Source organism: Pleurodeles waltl, chromosome 6 (genome assembly GCF_031143425.1).
Source record: "Pleurodeles waltl isolate 20211129_DDA chromosome 6, aPleWal1.hap1.20221129, whole genome shotgun sequence".
NCBI lineage: Eukaryota > Metazoa > Chordata > Amphibia > Caudata > Salamandridae > Pleurodeles > Pleurodeles waltl.
In genome coordinates, this window is record NC_090445.1 from 688,989,417 (window position 1) to 689,008,889 (window position 19,473).

The window sequence follows — 19,473 nt, forward strand, 5'->3', positions numbered from 1 at the left end:
GATTGGTCCAAAAGATAGTTTCAGAAAGTCAGCTGAGTGATCAATGGGCAGAAGAGGTGGTGCTGGATTGTATCTTTTGGGGGGGGGGGGGTCGTCTAAGCACCTGTAGAGAGGCTCTGAATGCTGGAAAAATGTAAGGTTCCTGAAAGTTTGAGGGCCAGCTGAAAGGTTGCTGTGCTGACAGAGATGACTGCATGAGCTCATAAATTGACACAAGTGTAAACAACATTAGCAAAGATGAACATATGGGTTGTTAGGGGTGGCACTGGCAGAACTGACTGAGTACCTGTGAAAAGATCAGAGAATCTCTGAGGGCCAGCAGAGGCTGTAAGATCTAGCAGAAAGAAACCATACAGGTCAGATGAGCATTTGGAATTGTGGAGAATCAGGATTCTGAAAGCCTGTGTGGACTAGCACAGGGTTCCGAAAGCCAGCAGCACCAACTTGGGGACTCCAGACCAGTAAAGGGAATTAAAGAGCCAGCAGCACTGGCCTATAGACTCTGACGGTTTGTGGAGGTGGTCAGAGAGATTTTTGGGGGTACTGGTTGTTGGAAGTGGGGCTTTAAGCTCTAGAAAAGAGAGATATTTTGAGTACTGAGGGCAAGAATAGGAGAACTAAGAGGGCCTCTAATTCCAGAAGGTACTAAACCAGACAGAATAATGGTATAGGGGCCAGTGAGTGGGAGACCTTGAAGAGGCCATCTATTAGGATATGAGGGCTCTAAGAGCTGCCAGAGGTATTATATCACAGTCCTGTAGAGGTGGTTTAGAGGCTGATGTTGAGAGCATATCTTAAGTTGGTGGATTGTTTGAAGGCCATCTGATGGGTAAGGTGATGACAAAAAGGGTAGGAAGACTCTGAGGGTTGGAAGAGAAGCTCTGTGGGTTGACCTGAGATAGATGTTATCATAGAATTGGCAGGGTGGTATGAGCTCAGGGGGCCAAGAGTCAAGCAGGAGTTACTGGGCCTAACTGTGGGGGTTAAGGCCTTTTACTCCTGATATCCTGGGCCCGACCTACAAAGGGTCCTGAGCAAATCGGTTAGGTACCCTTTCAGCACTTGACTCTCAGTGGTAATGTGGGTCGAGTAGTCCAATGTTATTCAGGGGGAGATGGGCACAGGGGGTGAGCCCTGGCTCAGAACTCAAAATATGTTCAGTTGCAGCAATAGATATTTGTCCAGTGAAATACTTGCTTTTATTTAAAAAAAGGCAGCAGTCCGGTGTCCTAAAGTTCCTCACACATGGTCCTGTGGATGCAGCAGCCTTGGGGCAAGGGGTGTGGGGTTGTCCTGAAAGCTCCTTCAATGTGAATTTCCTTGGATCCTCCCTACAGGTGCTTGTCCTCATTTGGCTCTCAAACAGACTCCTTGCCTTTTCTCAATGGCCGACCTGGCATACAGGATCACCATCCACATTTTGCACTTGGGCTGCAGCCCGATCGGCACAGCAGTTATCTTCATAGCAGCCCTACAATCATATGGGGTTGCCGACTTCACTCTCCATACAGATTACAGCCCAATTGGCACAGCTGTAGTCTTCACAGTTGCCCCACTTGGTATACAGGATCGCCGCATTCACTCCGCACAGCATTAACCTTCACTGTAGCTCACCAGGCAACCGGGGTGTCTGACTTCCTTCTGCACAAGGGCCAATTCCCAGGATCCCCCACTGGACTTCGCTCCCACAAGCACTCTCCTCTCAGTCCACACTGGTCTTGGAAAGCAGACATATGCTGGTGCTCCAAGCTCCAGGTTCGAGTGGCAGGTGATCTTGGATTCCCTGTGTGATGTCCCATTACCGAGCTTGGAGGTAGGCAGGCCTTGGCTTCCAGTCCTTGTCAGAGACAGAAGTCTTTCAGAGCTTATCCTCCTCACCCAACCCGACTGGCAGCTTGATGGTGACAGTCTTGGTGGCCTTGTGAGCGCCTTCTTGTAGTTAATTTCAAGAATGCAGCAATCCATAAACCTGTCTGGAGGGATTTGTCTTCCTCCTCAACTCATCCAGTTAGCTCTGGGTCTCCCAAAAAGGAATCCAGAATCTTCCTTGTTTTGTACCATACACAGGCACATATGTACCCAGCACATGCGTACAATATACACACACTGCACAGCACTACATCTTCCATGTATTGTACCATTCACAGGCACCCAGCACATGTACACTACACACACGTACTGCACAACACTACACACCAATTAGATGTAGCCTATAGACCTCACTCTTGTGACAATGGTAAAAATGTCTTTTCATTTCTCTGATTATTGCACTGTATGCTGCCATCACTGTGCTGCTTTCACTACTATGAGGTTAACACTTTGGGTGCCCCTCCCTATTCAAAAAAGGCCATAATACGTAAGACAAGCCTATGGGGCACACACATTATCCATGTTCGTCCATGACACCAAAAACCAGCATCAGGAATCCAGACATCATTACAGTTGGGGCCCTAAGGGCAGGGGGACACATCCATCACCATGTGAGGGACTTTTCTGTCCCACCATTTATTTAGACTGAGCTGGACAACACATTATTGTGTCTACTGGTTGACTGTTAAGTTCATAGCACTTTTTCTCTGACAGTTTCTCCCAGAAATAGGGCTGATGTATAATGTCAAATTTAAATAGGGACTCGCATTTACATTTGAATATGTTGTCTTTATAAACATATTATCCTTATAATGACTCCATATTCGTAAGCTGGTTATGTCCAATGTGTTTATGAATTCAGTATTAATAATCAATAAAAGATACAAGTGTTTGTTTTGTACATTTGAAGGTTGCCTAATTGGAAACAAGTGATAATTTTGCTGGATATCTGCATCCCAGATCAACTATGTTGATATTTCCAAAGATCTGTCCAATAATCCATGTTATTATTGCACATATAGGCTAATACTCGGAGATCAGTCATTATAGTACCAACCTTTTTTCTGAACTTATTTTCAGTGTTTCATATCTAATATTAATTGCCATTATAAAGAAAAAGTAACTGGGAACTGGAGACGTAATTGAGTCAGTCACTGTGATATACACAATCAATGTAATTGATTTCGCATCACCAATCACATTCTTTGTATGGCTAATGGTTTGATAGCACTAATTTCTGCTGTTGAAGGCTCTCCGGTTTTATGGCTACTGTTAGACTTTTCATCCTTGGCGTGGTCTCCCTTAACTTTTTGCCTCTGTTCCCCAGGTTATTGATGTGTGCTGGACTCTGATTTTGCTGTTTTTATTACTCTGGGCACTTTACCACTGCTAACCAGTGCTAAAGTGCAAGTGCTCCTGTTTAAAATGTGTATGTAATTGGTTCTCCATGATTGGCATATTTGTTTTACTGTTAAGTCCCTAGTAAAGTGCACTAGAGGTGCCCAGGGCCTGTAAATCAAATGTTACTAGTGGACCTGCAGCACTGGTTGTGCCACCCACACAAGTAACCCTGTAATCATGTCTCAGACCTGCCACTGCAGTGTCTGTGTGTGTATTTTTACACTGTAAATTCGACTTGGCAAGTGTACCCACTTGCCAGGCCTAAACCTTCCCTTTTCTTACATGTAAGGCACCCCTAAGGTAGGCCCTAGGTAGCCCCAAGGGCATGGTGCAGTGTATGGATAAGGTAGGACATATAGGGGGTGATTCTCCCTCCAAAATACCGCTCCGCGGTCGAAAGACCGCTGAGGGTATTTTGGGTTTTGCACTGGGCTGGCGGGCGACCGCCAAAAGGCCGCCCGCCAGCCCAGTGCAAAACACCCTTCCCACGAGGACGCCGGCTCAGAATTGAGCCGGCGGAGTGGGAAGGTGCGACGGGTGCAGTTGCACCCGTCGCGAATTTCAGTGTCTGCTTTGCAGACACTGAAATTCTTTTTGGGGCCCTCTTACGGGGGCCCCGCGACACCCCATACCGCCATCCTGTTCCTGGCGGGAGAACCGCCAGGAACAGGATGGCGGTATGGGGTGTCAGAATCGTCCATGGCGGCGCAGCTTGCTGCGCCGCCATGGAGGATTCATTTGGGCAGCGGAAAACCGGCGGGAGACCGCCGGTTTTCCACTTCTGACCGCGGCCGAACCGCCGCGGTCAGAATGCCCAGCGGGGCACCGCCAGCCTGTTGGCGGTGCCCCCGTCATTTTAGCCCTGGCGGTCTTGGACCGCCAGGGTTAGAATGACCCCCATAGTAATGTGGTTTATATGTCCTGATAGTGAAATACTGCCAATTTCGTTTTTCACTGTTGCAAGGCCTGTCTCTCTCATAGGATAATATGGGGGCTACCTTTAAATATGATTAAAGTGGAGATTCCCCTAGAGAGTAGATGGACATGTGGAGTTTGGGGTCCCTGAACTCACAATTTAAAAATACATCTTTTAGTAAAGTTGGTTTTGAGATTGTGTGTTTGAAAATGACACTTTTAGAAAGTGAGCATTTTCTTGCTTAAACCATTCTGTGACTCTGCCTTGTTTGAGGATTCCCTGTCTGGGTCAGTTTGACAGTTGGGTTGTTTTTCACCTCACACTAGACAGTGACACAAAGGGAGCTGGGGTGTAGCCTGCATTTCCTAATTAGCCATCTCTGCTAGGAGGGAGGGGTGGAGTTGTCACTCTCATCTGAAAGGACTGTGCCTGCCTCTGACAATGCAGACTCCAACCCCCTGGTGTGTGTCTGAGGCCTTGCCTGGGCAAGGCAGGATTTCACAAGTAGGTGTGAGTCCCCTTTGAAGAAAGGTGACTTCAAAGACTAAAATGGGTATAAGAAGGGCACCCAAATCTACAGACTTTAGAAACACTTCTGGAACCAAGAGGAACTTCTGCCTGGAGAAGAGCTGAATAGCTGAGGAAGAAGAGCTGCCCTGCCTGTGCTTTGTGGAGCTATCCTGCAGTTGCTGCTTCTGCCAGAGTAAGAGGGCAAAGACTGGACTTTGTGTGCCTTCCATCTTGAGAAGAAATCTCCAAGGGCTTGATCTAGAGCTTGCCTCCTGTTGTTTGAAGTCTCAGGGACAGCAAAGACTTCTCTCTGCCAGCACCTGGAGTCTCTGGAGAGACTCCTACTCTGCCCTGTGGTGCCCATCCAGTTCCTGGGACCCTGAAAGGAGAAGCTGGCAGCCTAAAGACAAGAAAATCGACGCACAGAGCGCCGTGCGGGGAAAAGATTGACGCGAACCCGATCTGCGGCTGAAAAAACGACGCGCCGCCGGCTCCGCAGCTGAGAAATGACGCTTGCAGGAAACGCAACCAAAAAATCGACGCACGGAGCAGGAGAAACGACGCGCAGCATCGCTGACGGAGGATGGGAGATCACAACCTGCGCTGCAGGATTTTCGGATCATCGTGCGGCTGGATGTTTGACTCAAGTACCACCGTGCGGAGTTATTTTTGACGCACACCTGCCCGTGTGGGGTTATTTTTGACGCACACCAGGTACATTTTCACTCTAGCAACGCTAGTGTGTTTTTAAAACTACTTAAAGACTCTTTTTGATTTTTAATTGATAACTTGACTTGTGTATGGTGGATTTTTGTCGTTTTGGTCTAGTTTTGTTTAGAAAAATATTTCCTATTTTTTCTAAACCTGTGTTGTGTCATTTTGTAGTGTTTTCATTAAGTTACTGTGTGTGTTGGTACAAATACTTTACACCTAGCACTCTGAAGTTAAGCCTACTGCTCTGCCAAGCTACCAAGGGGGTAATCAGGGGTTAGCTGAGGGTGATTCTCTTTTACCCTGACTAGAGTGAGGGTCCTTGCTTGAACAGGGGGTAACCTGACTGTCAACCAAAGACCCCATTTCTAACATTGGTGATCAGCGGTTGGGATTTGGACTTGTATTTGTACTTGACATACAGTGATTAAGTGTACACTATTATTTTGAGTGCAGACCACTACGTGACCACATACTGCTTGTCTTGAGATTTTTGCTTTTTCTCTTTTTGTGGATTTTTCCCTACGTCCACTTTGTTTTTCTTCGCTGATCTTTGATTGACTTTGAACTTCATTTGGGAACTTGTTTCTGCATTTGGAACTTTGCACTCTTTTAACCTTTCATCATGTCTCAACTTGGAGATGCATCAGTTGAAGCTGTTTTTGACCTGAAGCAATTGGATAGTTATAACAAGTCTCAGATAAAGCAGTTTTGTAAAAATTTTGGTTGTCCCATTAAGAGCTCTTCCAAGAAGGATGAGCTGAAAAAGGCGCTGAGGGCCTGGGTGACAACCAGAAGCACTGGAGGGCACACTGAGGATGAGGAGGAGGATGAGGATGAGGAGGGAGGGCAATCAGTACATAATGGTATAGTGGAGGGACCTGTTATTCCCAGGGAAAGGGTCTCTAGGGCAGGTAGCAGTGTATCCTCCAAAGGTCTGACGCCTGAAGAATTGCAGGACAAACAGGCAGAGAGGGCATACCAGTTGGAGCTGCAGAAGCTCAATCTGGAGAAAGAAAGAGATGAGAGAAGAGCAGTCCTTGAGGAAAGGAAGATGCAGCTGGCTCATGAGCTTAACTTAAAGGAGTTAGATCAGAGGAGCCAGTCCAGTAGGGATGGTGGCAGCAATCCTACAGTGCAGCCTGAGAGAAGGGTACACATCCCAAAAGACCTTGTGAGGGATTATAAGAGGGAGGATGATATTTACTTGTGGTTCAAGGGTTATGAGTCAGCTCTCCACATGAACCTGGTCCCTGAAGCTCATTGGGGGGCAGCCCTGTGGAAGCATTTTGAGGCAGAGGGGAGGGACACACTGACAGCCTTAGGGGATGCTCAGGGTCTCATCTACCCTGTCATGAAGGAGGCCTTACTCACCAGGTATGGTCTCACCCCTGAGCAGTACAAGGAGAAGTTTAGATCCTACAAGAGAAAGGAATCCCAAACATGGTTGGAATGTGTTGATTCTTTTTGCAGGTCACTGGATGGTTGGGTGAAGGGCAGTAAGCTAAACACGCATGAGGGGCTTTACAATTTAATTGCTTGGGAGCACTTGTACAGTTTATGTTTTCCAGAGCTGCGCCAGCACCTCATTGACAGCAAGCTGACTGACCCCAGGAAGCTTGCGCAGGAAGCGGACCGCTGGGAGAGCACCAGGGTCCAAAAGAGGTATGGGGGAGACCACGCCAAGGGTGGGCAGGGTCCCTCTCAGAAGAAAGGGGGGGTAGGGGCAAACAGGGGGAGTTCTCTAAAGGGCCCCAAACTGATTCCCAGGGTAAGGATTCCCAACCCCCCAGTGAAAATAAGCCTTGGTTGTCCAAAGGGAAGCCAGTGGCAGGTGGTCCCCCACGTAAGTGTTATGCATGTGATCAGGTAGGTCATGTGAGGGGGGACCCCAAATGCCCCAAAAGTACACCGGCACCCACTGGTGCACCGTCCCAGGGTTTGGCCAGTGTAGCGCTTGGGGAGGAGTTGGTTTCAGGTGGGTGGGAACCAGCAGAAATGACCCTTGTCTCACTAGGGGACAGTGAGATGGTCCAGAGAAACCTAGTGCCTGATAACACTAAGGAGTACAGGCAATGGGTGACCATCAATGGACAGAGGGTGGAGGCTATGAGAGACAGAGGAGCCAGTGTGACTACAGTGAGGAGTCACCTGGTGTCTGAAGAGCAGATTGATCCCCGGGTACTTCACCAAGTAGTTGCGGTAGACAACTCTGAGCGCCTCTGCAGAGTGGCGCAGGTTCCCTTTGAATGGGGGGGGGTCTCAGGTTCCTGGAAAGTAGCTGTGAGTCCAACCATGCCTGTTGATTGTTTGCTAGGCAACGACCTGGAGGATTCCCCTTGGAAGGAGGTGGAACACAGGTCTCACTTGGAGTTGTTGGGTCTGCCTGGGTGGGTATGCGTATCCACCCGGTCTATGGCAGCCAATCAGGGTAGTCAAGAGCCCCTGGAGCCTGAAACAGTGGCCCAGGGGACTGCCAAAAAGAGGAAGGGCAGGGGGCGCGGGAAACTGGCCCCAGAGGTTCCCACGTTCTGGGAGGAGGCGGAGCCTGAGGGTGACGCCCCGGAACCTACAGGGGAGCAGGTGGCTGAACTGGGGGAGGTCCCTGAGCTGTCACATTGGCAGCAGGAAGGGGGACCCACCAGGGAAGCATTTTGCACAGCGCAGCACGAGTGCCCTACTCTTGAGGGGCTGCAGCCCAGGCGTCTGGCGAGGCGCCAGGTACTCACCTGATATTTTGGGAGGATGGCCTCCTGTATAGTGAGCCTAAGGTTCCTGAGCCTGGGTCAGCACGTATGCTGGTGGTACCTCAGTGCTTCAGGGCGTTCCTACTGGGTTTGGCTCATGATGTGCCTTTGGCAGGACATCTGGGGCAGGACAAGACATATAAGAGGCTTGTCTCCCACTTTTACTGGCCCTTGATGCACAAGCAGTCACCTGCTTATTGTAGGTCTTGTCAGACTTGTCAGGCAAGTGGCAAGAGTTGGGGGAGATGCAAAGCTCCCCTCCAACCTTTACCTATAGTCAGTACCCCCTTTGAACGGGTAGGAATTGACATTGTGGGGCCTCTGGACCCCAAGACAGCCATGGGCAACAGGTTCATCCTGGTCTTGGTGGACCATGCCACACGGTACCCAGAAGCCATCCCTCTAAGGACGGTCACTGCCCCCGTGGTGGGACGTGCCTTGATGGGAATTTTTACCCGCATGGGGTTCCCCAAGGAAGTGGTATCTGATAAAGTTACAAACTTCATATCCACTTATATGAAGTCTCTGTGGAAGGTGTGTGGGATAACCTACAAGTTCACCACACCTTACCACCCCCAAAGTAATGGTCTGGTTGAGAGATTCAACCGCACCTTGAAAGGCATGATTCAGGGCCTGTCAGAGCCCTTGAGGCGTAAGTGGGACGTCCTCTTGCCATGCCTTCTGTTCGCTTACAGGGAGGTGCCTCAAAAGGGACTTGGCTTTAGCCCCTTTGAGCTCATCTATGGCCACCCTGTGAGGGGACCGCTCAGTCTGGTGAAGGAGGCTTTGGAGAAAGCTCCTAGTAAACCACCCCAGGATGTATTTAGCTACATGCTGGCACTAAGAAACCAGACTGCCCGCTTCAGGAGTCTCGCTCAGGAGAACCTGGAAGCAAGCCAGGAGGATATGAAACAGTGTTACGACCAGAATGCCACTCTGGTTGAGTTTCAGCCTGAACAAAAAGTGTTGGTCATGGCACCAGTGGAGCCTAGGGCTCTCCAAGATAAGTGGACTGGGCCTTTTGAGGTGGTGGAAAGAAAGAGCGAGGTCACATATCTGGAAGACTTGCAATCCCCCAGGAACCCTTTGAGGGTCCTACATGTCAACCGCCTCAAACCACACTTTGAGCGAACTGAGCTATCCATGCTCCTAGCGACATATGACGGGGTAGAGGAAGAGAGTGAGCCTCTTCCTGACCTCCTGTCTGCAGGAGAGAAAGATGGGTCTGTGGAGGGAGTGATCCTCTCCCCCTCCCTGACTGAGGAACAGCAGAGGGACTGTCGCCACATGTTGGGACAGTTCGCCTCGCTGTTTTCCCTGATCCCAGGAGTCACACACCTGTGCACACATGATGTGGACACTGGGGACAGTACACCTGTTAAACATAAGGTTTACAGGGTGACTGACAGGGTCAGGGCTTGCATTAAGGAGGAAGTATTCAAAATGTTAACCCTAGGGGTTATTGAGCACTCCAGCAGTCCTTGGGCCAGCCCAGTGGTATTGGTCGCAAAGGCTGCTGCTCCTGGTGCCACTCCGGAACTTTGGTTCTGTGTGGACTACCGGGGTCTCAATGCGGTCAGCAAGACTGACGCACACCCCATAACCCGAGCTGATGAGCTCATTTATCTTTTAGGAGCTGCCAAGTACCTCAGTACGTTTGATTTAACATCTGGGTACTGGCAGATTGCCTTAACTGAGGGGGCAAAGGAGAGGTTAGCATTCTCTACCACAGATGGGCACTTCCACTTCAACGTGATGCCCTTTGGGATGAAGAATGCCCCTGCCACCTTTCAGAGGTTGGTCAACCAGGTGTTGGCAGGACTGGATGAGTTCAGTGCCGCCTTCCTGGATGGCATTGCTGTGTTTAGTTCCACATGGGAGGAACACCTGCAACGCCTCTGGAGAGTGTTAGAGGCCCTGCAGAAGGCAGGCCTCACTTTTAAAGCGAGCAAGTGCCAAATAGGGCAGGGTTCTGTGGTGTACTTAGGACACCAGGTGGGGAGTGGCCAGGTGGCACCCCTACAGCCTCAGATTGACACGATTCTGGCTTGGGAGCCTCCCAAGACCCAGACTGAAGTGAGAGCCTTTTTAGGTCTCACAGGATATTACAGGAGGTTTGTTAAGGGCTATGGTACCATTGTTACCCCCTTAACTGAGTTGACTTCCAAGAAGCAACCCAAGAAAGTGATCTGGACAGAGGCTTGCCAGAATGCTTTTGATGCCCTGAAGGCTGCCATGTGCACAGCACCGGTGCTGAAGGCACCTGACTACTCCAAGGAGTTTCTTGTGCAAACAGACGCCTCAGAGCATGGTATTGGAGCACTACTCTCACAGCTTAATGAAGAGGGCCTAGATCAACCCGTAGCCTTCATTAGCAGGAGGTTACTACCCAGGAAACGTAGGTGGAGTGCCATAGAACGTGAAGCGTTTGCTGTGGTCTTGGAACTGAAGAAGCTAAGACCCTACTTGTTTGGGACTCACTTCCAAGTTCAGACCGACCACAGGCCCCTCAGATGGTTAATGCAGATGAGGGGTGAGAATCCAAAACTATTGAGGTGGTCCATTTCCCTACAGGGGATGGACTTTACGGTGGAACACTGTCCTGGTACAGAGCACGCCAATGCTGATGGTCTGTCCAGGTTCTTCCGCCTTAGTGATGAGAACTCCCATGAGGTTGGGTAGTTGCTCCCCACTTTTAGCTGGGGGGGACACGTGTTAGACTTTTCATCCTTGGCGTGGTCTCCCTTAACTTTTTGCCTCTGTTCCCCAGGTTATTGATGTGTGCTGGACTCTGATTTTGCTGTTTTTATTACTCTGGGCACTTTACCACTGCTAACCAGTGCTAAAGTGCAAGTGCTCCTGTTTAAAATGTGTATGTAATTGGTTCTCCATGATTGGCATATTTGTTTTACTGTTAAGTCCCTAGTAAAGTGCACTAGAGGTGTCCAGGGCCTGTAAATCAAATGTTACTAGTGGACCTGCAGCACTGGTTGCGCCACCCACACAAGTAACCCTGTAATCATGTCTCAGACCTGCCACTGCAGTGTCTGTGTGTGTATGTTTACACTGTAAATTCGACTTGGCAAGTGTGCCCACTTGCCAGGCCTAAACCTTCCCTTTTCTTACATGTAAGGCACCCCTAAGGTAGGCCCTAGGTAGCCCCAAGGGCAGGGTGCAGTGTATGGATAAGGTAGGACATATAGTAATGTGGTTTATATGTCCTGACAGTGAAATACTGCCAATTTCGTTTTTCACTGTTGCAAGGCCTGTCTCTCTCATAGGATAATATGGGGGCTACCTTTAAATATGATTAAAGTGTAGATTCCCCTAGAGAGTAGATGGACATGTGGAGTTTGGGGTCTCTGAACTCACAATTTAAAAATACATCTTTTAGTAAAGTTGGTTTTGAGATTGTGTGTTTGAAAATGACACTTTTAGAAAGTGAGCATTTTCTTGCTTAAACCATTCTGTGACTCTGCCTTGTTTGTGGATTCCCTGTCTGGGTCAGTTTGACAGTTGGGTTGTTTTTCACTTCACACTAGACAGTGACACAAAGGGAGCTGGGGTGTAGCCTGCATTTCCTAATTAGCCATCGCTGCTAGGAGGGAGGGGTGGAGTGGTCACTCTCATCTGAAAGGACTGTGCCTGCCTCTGACAATGCAGACTCCAACCCCCTGGTGTGTGTCTGGGGCCTTGCCTGGGCAAGGCAGGATTTCACAAGTAGGTGCGAGTCCCCTTTGAAGAAAGGTGACTTCAAAGACTAAAATGGGTATAAGAAGGGCACCCAAATCTACAGACTTTAGAAACACTTCTGGAACCAAGAGGAACCTCTGCCTGGAGAAGAGCTGAATAGCTGAGGAAGAAGAGCTGCCCTGCCTGTGACTGTGCTTTGTGGAGCTATATTGCAGTTGCTGCTTCTGCCAGAGTAAGAGGGCAAAGACTGGACTTTGTGTGCCTTCCATCTTGAGAAGAAATCTCCAAGGGCTTGATCTAGAGCTTGCCTCCTGTTGTTTGAAGTCTCAGGGACAGTAAAGACTTCTCTCTGCCAGCACCTGGAGTCTCTGGAGAGACGCCTACTCTGCCCTGTGGTGCCCATCCAGTTCCTGGGACCCTGAAAGGAGAAGCTGGCAGCCTAAAGACAAGAAAATCGACGCACAGAGCGCCGTGCGGGGAAAAGATTGACACGAATCCATTCTGCGGCTGAAAAAACGACGCGCCGCCGGCTCCGCAGCTGAGAAACGACGCTCGCAGGAAACGCGACTGAAAAATCGACGCACGGAGCAGGAGAAACGTCACGCAGCATCGCTGACGGATGCTGGGAGATCACAACCTGCGCTGCGGGATTTTCGGATCATCGTGCAGCTGGATTTTTGACTCAAGTACCGCCGTGTGGAGTTATTTCTGACGCACACCTGCCCGTGCGGGGTTATTTTTGATGCACACCAGGTACATTTTCACTCTAGCAACGCTGGTGTGTTTTTAAAAATACTTAAAGACTCTTTTTGATTTGTAATTGATAACTTGACTTGTGTATGGTGGATTTTTGTTGTTTTGGTCTTGTTTTGTTTAGATAAATATTTCCTATTTTTTCTAAACCTGTGTTGTGTCATTTTGTAGTGTTTTCATTAAGTTACTGTGTGTGTTGGTACAAATACTTTACACCTAGCACTCTGAAGTTAAGCCTACTGCTCTGCCAAGCTACCAAGGGGGTAAGCAGGGGTTAGCTGAGGGCGATTCTCTTTTACCCTGACTAGATTGAGGGTCCTTGCTTAAACAGGGGGTAACCTGACTGTCAACGAAAGACCCCATTTCTAACAGCTACATTAAAGGACACTGGCCTAATGAATGTGGCTTGAGTTATTAGTGAAATGACTGTCCCTGTTGATCCTCCATCGATCATCGTACTTATGCCAAATTAGAGGATAATGGTATGTACCCACAAGTTTGACTTCATCTATTTTTCACTTTTCTGTCTTTATACATGCACAAACATACCTTCAAGGTTTATAATTATATGATCGTACTACTTTTCATTTAGGCCAGATTACAAACCAACACCCTACCAACCAAGCACAAATACCAAGAAGATGGTACGTGTATGAAAATGCAATTATATCTCTCTTAAAACTCTCTGCTTCACTTAATGCTTAATGCTTAAGAATAGGCACTAATCTGCTATGAAATAACTGAAGCATTTCCCGCCAATCACACATCATACAAATGCCCAGATTTACAAATGCTTTGTATCAGGTTCACGTTATATTTCAAACTCAACCCAGATGCAAAGTGTTCAGGTGGTATTTACTATCCAATGGAAATAAGAGTTTGCATTGTACACACCCCAAAGAAAATCATGGTTATCTAATGCGATACTTTCCATTACTTTATGTCAAGGGGGCATTTTCTTGGTGGTGCATGGGTGTTTACATGCAACTGCCCCTGGGTTTTGATGCAAATCCATATCTAAAATGAATTCAAGCCAGGGATTTACGCCAAAGTCCTACACCTCCTTGAGTCAGGTGCATGGAGGAAAAATGTTTTCATTTCTCCTCATTTTTACCATTTTGCATGTGTGCTGCATTGTGCACCATACATACAAAGTAGAAAAAGCTGTAAACCATAGTTTGTGTACTCCAAGACTCCACTTCCAGTACAAAAACTATGCTTCAGACAATGCATACACTCTTGCACTATGGTGCAAGGGTGTCTATGTTGGTACATGGCTATCTAAAGTGAGCCAGCGCAGAGAGAGAGAACACTACCACATCTTGGCAGATATGTTCGGCTCTCTCCCTTTCATGCAGCACAGCACAGCCATGCTACTAATGTTAAATAAAATGTACCTAAAAGTTTTTAATAATGTTTTTACATATAAAATTTATAATGTAGTACACATTTTCTATGATAATGTAATTCAATGTATTTTAATTTTATACACTCTTTACAAATTGTAATACATAACATAAAAAAATACATATATATTGTACATTAAATTTGTTTTTTATAATTTAATCTACAACAAATCGTTTCCATTTTATTCATACATTTAAAATGATTACTTTTCAAATTTAAATTAAATTATTAATGCTGTAAGTTGCTTCATATTGCCGTATAGCAAAAACAAACTATACCACATTATTTAATATTAATATTTTACATTAAAATACTTTTCCTATTTTTTAAGTTTAAAAAACGTTTACTCTTTTCCCTATACCTTACCACAAAGATATCTCTGCCTCGGTGGCTATGTACTAGTAGTAACTTTAAACAATTAATTTATTTTTGTAAATGGTTATTAAATTACTTAAAATATATTCCATTATATCAAAATATTTTTAAAGATATATTTAAAATATTTGTATTTGCTTATTATGTAATACAGATTGCAAAATGTTATCTATGGATTTCATTGAAATGCATTTATTTTTTTAAATAAGGTTACATTTGTATTCAAATGTATATTTAAAAAATTAAAATAGTCAAAGTCAAATAGAACTTGACACATAGTTAAACACATTTAGAAATAGCAAAACAATATCATAAGAACAGTTAATAGAAAATACATCAGTGGATTAACAAACACCCTGCATGAGTCATGATGCATATTTGTTCCTTAAACTCAGACCCTACGTAATAAAATTCAATACTGCAAAGCAGGTTTTTGGCAATTCTAGACGTTGTGAAATCAATAAACCCTCTTGATGTGTGTTATAACATTTACTGCTAAAAATAGGACGTAAAAAACAGAATCTAAAAACACAGTAGAAAGTGCAAAATAACATACAGTACTTGTTTGACGTCTTAGAAACTCCGTCACATGGACAGCAGAGTAGTGAGGAAAACCAGGAGCCGGCAACAGGAAAAGCGCCTAGAAAATGGAGTATGTTGGTTCTAGCTGCGTTAAATAAAACCTATGTCCTGAGCCCTTTATCCATACTAAGTAGGGTTCCATACCATTACATGTTGAGAGCGGAATGTACTATTGCACTGAGACTACTTCAAAAACGTTTAGAAATCTCAGCCTTTCTTTATAAGCAAAATACATTTCCTTTACCTGGGCCTTGGTGTATGAACTAATCCTGTCCAGAGTCTCAAAGAGACTACTCAAATCTAAGGGCATCATTATGAGTTTGGTGGTCAGAAGAGCTGACCGCCAAACTCACAGGGAGGACCCCAACTTCATACGGGTCGCATCCCCCCCAAGCGTATTACAATGTTCCCGCTGGGCTGACCATCAGGATCATTGTATTACACATTCCCACTGGGCTGATTGCCGGGAAGTCCTAAAAGCCTGCATAAAAACCTATCCTCTACTGCCTGGAGGGAATTTACTAAAGTATACCCCCACACACCAGCCCCATTTGTGTCTGCGGAGAAACATTTATTTTTATATAACAGAATCTGTTATTTTGGGGCTTTATGGCCCAAGTTCTTCGCAAACCTATGAAGTTTTTTGCACCCCACTTCCACCAATTGGGACCTCAATAAATGCAAATAGTCATGGCACAAATTTGAATTAAATAAAATACCCAAGTAATTGAAATGCGTGGTTTGATTTATCGATGTGTCGCCAATATAGAACTTTTTGGAGCGGGCGTTCTTTGGGCCACATGTTAAAATGTATGATTTGCTGTTATTTACTTTAAGCTTCAGCCCCTGCATAAAACTGTAAAAGCCATCTAAAAGTACTTGCAGACTATTTGCTGTGCAGGCTAGAAGTACAACATTGTCTGCATACAGTAGCACGGGGACTAAACACAAACCAGTTTTGGGCACATCAGGGGCACACGTACACAAAAAAGAATCCACGGCATTAATATAAAATAAAAATAAAAAAGGGCCAAAGTACAGAACTGTCTCACCCCATGTGTAACTGAAATGGGGGACGTTTGATCTCTAAACTGAGAGTAACGCAAACTCATATAGTGGTCTTGATGGGCACCTTTTAAAACATCCAATGGGGGAGGATCAACACCAGCGAGGCCCATAATATCCCAAAGTCTTTCACTAAGTCAAAGACACAGGAGAGGGCCATAAAGGACATATGCATGGCACCTCTCCTGGCCTTGACATCTTTACCTAGGATCACAGAAAGACGTAATGCTTACTCCGTAGTGCCCCGACCTGGGTGAAAACCATATTGCAGATCCGAAAAAAACAAATCTTCTTCCGGCCAGGCTTCCAATTTCCCGAAAATAACCCTGCCAAATATTTTCAGAGAAGAATCAAGGGCAGTAATTGAAGGGGACATTTTTATCTCCTTTTTTATAAATAGGGACTGTGACTGTCTCCACGACTCCAATGCCCCCCCAATTATCACAGACCTAAAGACGTTGGTCAACAGAGGAGCCAGAGTTCAAGGTTGTGGTTGAAAATTTCCCCTGGGACCCCATCTCGGCCTGATGCCTTTCCTCTTGCAGAACGTGAAATGGCTAGATGCAATTCCCCCACTGAGATAGATTTGCTGAATTCTAGTAAAGCCAACAGCGGGACGGGAGAGCCAGCTGGCAATAATAACATAGACTCTAAAGGTTCTTGATTAAATATGTTAGAAAAATGTGAAACCCATTCCTGCTCCATAATATGGCAGTCAATCCCTGAGGTGGCCTTCTCAGTAATGAGGGGCCTATTTATGACTTGGCAGTCAATCCCTGAGGGGGACTTTTGGGCTAATTCCTTTGGGCTAGGCATGGGTACTACTATACCCTCATCATACTTAGGGCTCCACAGACGATTCCCCTCACAACATGTGTTAGTGTCCTGTTTATTAGAAGAACTGCGCCTCTAGCCTGTAACACATTTCAAGTCCAAGTCAGGCAGTCTCATCTTCCCCGCTATTATGGACACAAAGACCTGGTTGTGGTACTCCGTATCTGCTGGAGCGGAAACCACCCATTCCGTGATCAGAGAACTGTCAACCAGTAGGTGTTTGAATGCTCTATTGGGCGCTGAACCTGCAAGCCCTCCATCTTGCGGACCTTGAATATTCCAAGTCAGCCACTTCGATAACACCTGAAACCTGTTTTAAGTCGGAATCTCATAGACTCTTCATACGACTGAGCTGGGAGGGCAGAAACCAGCCCTAGCTCTCACCCCATTGGAAACATATGAGCGATAAAAATAATCAAGTGGGACGACAGACACCCGGTCGGAGGCTCCCGTCCTCCAGCTCCTATATCCCGAATTTATTAATTGATGGGCCAGCTCTGGATACCTGCAGTTCACAACTATACAATCCCATGTTAACACTTTGGCAGAAGGCCCAAACCAACTGACTCTCCTTACCATGACAACATCATTGTACTCCCAGATGGCAAAATCAGTATTTCTACAGAGCCAGTGACTCACTGTATTTTTAAGGGCCATATAGCTTTCATCAGCTTGCATTTGCATTGTAGGAACACTCACCAATGCTGCCACTTAAGGAGAGCAGTCATGTGGCAAGTGTAAAGGCTCTTGACCAAACGTAGTGCTGTGCTGGGCAGTTTTCTCAGTGGTGGCTGGAAAAGCAGGAGGCTTTTCCACACTAGGGCCAGGCTGCCATTGCAAAATTCTGGACTCAGGCACAAAACTCTTCAGCAGAGCTGCAGCAGGATTTTCCTCTGGAGCAGTACTTGATCTCCTTTCCCATGGATGACACAACTCTGTGCTAGCTTTCCTGATAATGTTTGAGCACTAAGATTACATGCTGACACATGGGAAGGCACCACAGCTGGCACTTGAGTGGACTCCAGAGCTTGAGTAGTGGGTGTAGGTGTATACTTGGAGACCTATTCCTTGATAACCCCTTTCAGAGCACTTAGGGCTTGATTACGACTTTGGCGGTCCTAAAAGTGGACCACCAAAGCTGTGGGGAGGACGCCACCATGACACCAGTGGCAACCCCCCAAGCGTATTACAATGTTCCCACTGGGCTGCCCGGCGGGAACATTATATTACACCTTCCTGCTGGGCTGACTGGCGGGAAAGTGCTACGATATTGGCCTCGGTTCCTTTGAGGGAGCCGAGGCGAATATCGTACCACACCAGCACCATCGGAATGCACACTGTCTCCGAACCAGACAGTGCGCATTCTGATGGTACTTGGCCTGGAAACCTGTGGCCCCATGGACTGGGTTTCTGCAGCCTTTCCATGGCAGTGTCCCCCATAGAAAGGCTGGCAGAAAGCTGAGTTGTAAACCACCAGAAGTTTAGTACAACTCAGACCACCATCAGCCTGTACGGCGGGTTGTAATGTGGCAGTCGGACTGCCTGGAGTGTGGCGGTCTGACCGTCAGCACGAGTCTGGCAGTCCTTAGACAGGAATATAATTAAACTTACTGGGAGAAGACGCCAACCAGAGATTTCAAATAAACTGGCCCAGCCCGGCCTCTTCTGGCTGATGACGGGCAAAAACTCGCCCGGGCACGCACCCGGCCACGTCCCGCGGGCTTCCAGATGCGCTTTTAGTGAGTATTGAATGTCAGTGTCCCCACCTCTCCTTTCTCCTTTTTTCCAGACAGGGATGCTGGGGGACGTAGTCTCACCCCAGCACAATGGTAAAACGGTGCTGCAGAGGCCAGAACAGAAAACAGTTTCCCATGCCACGGGCAGCCAGATGCTCTTTAAGCACGTTTTGAAAGTCAGTGCCCTCGCCTTTTCTTTCCCTTTCTTGCAGACAGGGATGCTGGAGGACGAAGTCCCACCCCAGTGCGATGGTAAAGCGGTGCGGGCAGAGGCCAAAATATAACAAAGTAAAATAGTCCATTAATAAGTTAAAACACACAAAGTATCCTGCGCAGCGGGCTGCCAGACGCTCTTTAAGTGTGTTTTGAAAGTCAGCATCCCCGCCTCTCAATTCCCCTTCTTGCAGACGGGGATGCTGGGGGACGAAGTCCCACCCCAGTGCGATGGTAAAGCAGTGCGGGCAGAGGCCAAAACATAACAAAGTAAAATAGTCTATTATTAATTTAAAATTAATTTTAAAATAAATACGTTTTTAACATTCAATGACAATCATTACCAACCATGTAGTCATTTTGTCTAATGTATATTGACTCGCTGAGTATTGCCATGGAGGAATCTGACAAAAAAGTGACTGACATTGGCGAGGTATTTAATTTTATTTTTTGAATAGACAGAATCTTCCTTCCTTTTGTCATCACATTGCAATGAAAACTCTCAGGATACTGTGTTGATGACTTGTGCAACTGGTTCTGTTTTAAAAATCACCCAGATCCTGTTTAGCAAATCAGGTGGTACCATGTCACTGGGATGCAACTTTTCCACTTCTGGACTTTGCTTTTAGAAATCATTACATTTGGGTGCTCTATTCTGATT

General features: G+C 46.7%; 1 protein-coding gene across 1 annotated transcript in view; it reads left to right on the forward strand.

Moving 5' to 3' along the window:
- CPXM2 (carboxypeptidase X, M14 family member 2) overlaps nucleotides 1–19,473 on the forward strand; it is a 357,136-nt gene that overhangs the window by 244,395 nt on the left and 93,268 nt on the right. The window lies entirely within an intron of this gene.